Source organism: Nestor notabilis, unplaced genomic scaffold (genome assembly GCF_000696875.1).
Source record: "Nestor notabilis isolate BGI_N333 unplaced genomic scaffold, ASM69687v1 scaffold14458, whole genome shotgun sequence".
Classification (NCBI taxonomy): domain Eukaryota; kingdom Metazoa; phylum Chordata; class Aves; order Psittaciformes; family Psittacidae; genus Nestor; species Nestor notabilis.
Genome location: NW_009939711.1, coordinates 5291 through 7712, shown reverse-complemented (window position 1 = coordinate 7712; position 2422 = coordinate 5291).

Below are 2422 nucleotides of genomic sequence, written 5' to 3'. Positions count from 1 at the left end.
AAACGGGAGCGCGCCCCCAAAGCCTGTGCTGGCTGAGCCCTGCCAGCAGCCAGGGCTTTGAAGGCAGGATGCAGGCAGGGCTCCCACACTGGCAGCAGTGTGAAGTTTGGGCATGAGGCTTTTTGTATATCCATAATTTTGCCGAATCTGGGAATGCTGGAATCCCTGGGAAACTTGTGCCATGCTCAGTTTGGCTCTGGGTGTGGATTCCCAGGGATGCCAAGAGGGGTGTCCCCCATGGCAGTGGGGAGGAAACATGGATTAAAAGCTTTCCTTTCCAGGCTGGCCAACCTCCATCCCAGCATGCCAAGCCCCCTGCCACCTCCTGCCAGCATGGAAAAGATGGGCGAAGAGTTACTGCCTGGATTTAGCAGGAAAAAAACAATGGTGCCAAAACCATCCCTCACAAACTCTGGTGGTCCTAAGGGTCCATCACCCGGCGTCCTGCGGGAGCTCCTGACTGTGGCCGAATCTGTGGGATGTGTGTGCAAGTAGAACTCCACACGGCTTTGTCCTGCTTGGGCATTGGTGATGGCACCAAGGCTCCCACCGTCACAGTGCTGCCGGGTTGTACCTGCTGGTGCAGCCTCCCCCGACCTCTGGCTCTGGGCTCGGGACTGCAGGAAACCCCATCCAGGCTCCGGCTTTGGGATGCCACTGAGCTGGGCTCAGCCTGGCGGCCTCTTACCCTTCACCTTGTCCCAGGGCTCCAGCCCCCATCTCAAGGATGGGGTTTTTTGTCTGCACACAGCCCCTTTCTCCACCGCTGGGGCCTCTGGCAGCCCCTCTGCACGGGACATGGGGTGGGTGGTGAATACAAATCACACCCTGTGTCTCCCGGCTCCCATGTGTGATGACCCCAGTGCCAGGTCCCTGCACAGCCCATGGCCACCCCACTCCATAGCTCTCCTCGTGCAGAAACACTGTCCAAGAACTCGAGGAACTCCGAAGACTTGGGTTTTTCCTTCTTCTTTCTTTCCTTTTCTATTTTTGTTCCAGCAAAACACAACTACTGGTTCCTTTGGTGGCATAAGCACATTTTTCTGGCATTTTTGCATGTCTCTGGCTGTGCGTTATTGTCCGCCAGCTGCATTACGTAGGTGCTGTTGTTCCAAGAGAAACCAAAGCAAGAATTTGAACTTTCAAGTGCTTCCTGCCATTGTCTTTTGCTTTTGTTTGTGCTACTGACTCCAAACCAGATGGATCGGGCTCCCCTCTGGCCGCGGGGGTGATGGGAAGTCAGCGTAGCCGGGCAAGGTTTGACAGCTTTGTCTTCTCTTCTATTGCCCTTCATCCGTCAAGCCCGGGCAGCGGCGCTGAACCGACCAACGCATATGGATGGGGGGGAGGAGGTGGGATTTTATTTGAATTTCAGGGAGCTTAACATAGTAAGTAATGAATGAGAAAGCACCGGCCGAGCAGGAGGGGATGGGCTGCAGAATTCAGGACATTTTAAATAGCTGCTTTGTTGCCGGTTGTGTGACAGTGACAGTGCCGCAGCCTGTGGGTCCAACAGAGTTACCTTTTCTTACTAAAACGAGGATCACAATTGACCTCTGTCCAGGGCTGGGGAGAAGCCAGAGCTCACTCGGCCCGGCCGGGATGGGCACTTCTCCAGCTTCAGATTTCACCCCTGCTTTAGGGTGGGCTCCATCCAGCGTGAGCCTGCCTGTGGGGGTTGGGGTTGGTGGGGTGGCCGGGCAGGCTGCAGCTGGTGGCACTGGGGTCCACAGCACATTGGACAGGATGGGACAGCTCATGTTTTCCACCTATTTTGCTGCTGACCCAAAGCTGCTTCAGTGTTTGGTGCTGGGACCTGATGCAAAGGCTCCCAGGCTGGGGCAGCTCATGTTTTCCACCTATTTTGCTGCTGACCCAAAGCTGCTTCAGTGTTTGGTGCTGGGACCTGATGCAAAGGCTCCCAGGCTGGGGCTGGGGCTGGCCACCCCATTCCTGCAGCACAGAGTCACTTGGGGCTCTTCTTGGTGTGCACACAACCTTCGTGTCCTGCTGTGAGGTTGGGTACAGGGTTTCCAAGCACTAAAATCACTGTCAGTCTGCAGACCTCCATGTTCAGGGGACTGTGTCCTCCCAGGGATGCTCCCAAGCACCAGCACAGGGCCTGCAGGCAGCTCTCACTTCTCCTCGGTGGCAGCGAGCATCCCAGGGAATGACACTGCTCCATCGTGTGGACAGGAGAAACATCATCCTTCTCCTCCAGAAACCCTTCAGCTGCCACCACCAGCACCCATGTCTGTGGTGCCCAGGGAGAGGTGACCTCTGGGTCTCGCAGCAGGTGGGACATGGAGCTGTGGGTGCAATGAAGATTTTGGCTTCTTCACGTTAGCAGATTTCTCTTCCTGAGCCTACAGAAATACCCAAGCAGGGCAACATTCTGGTTTGGCTTATTTTGGGAGGACAG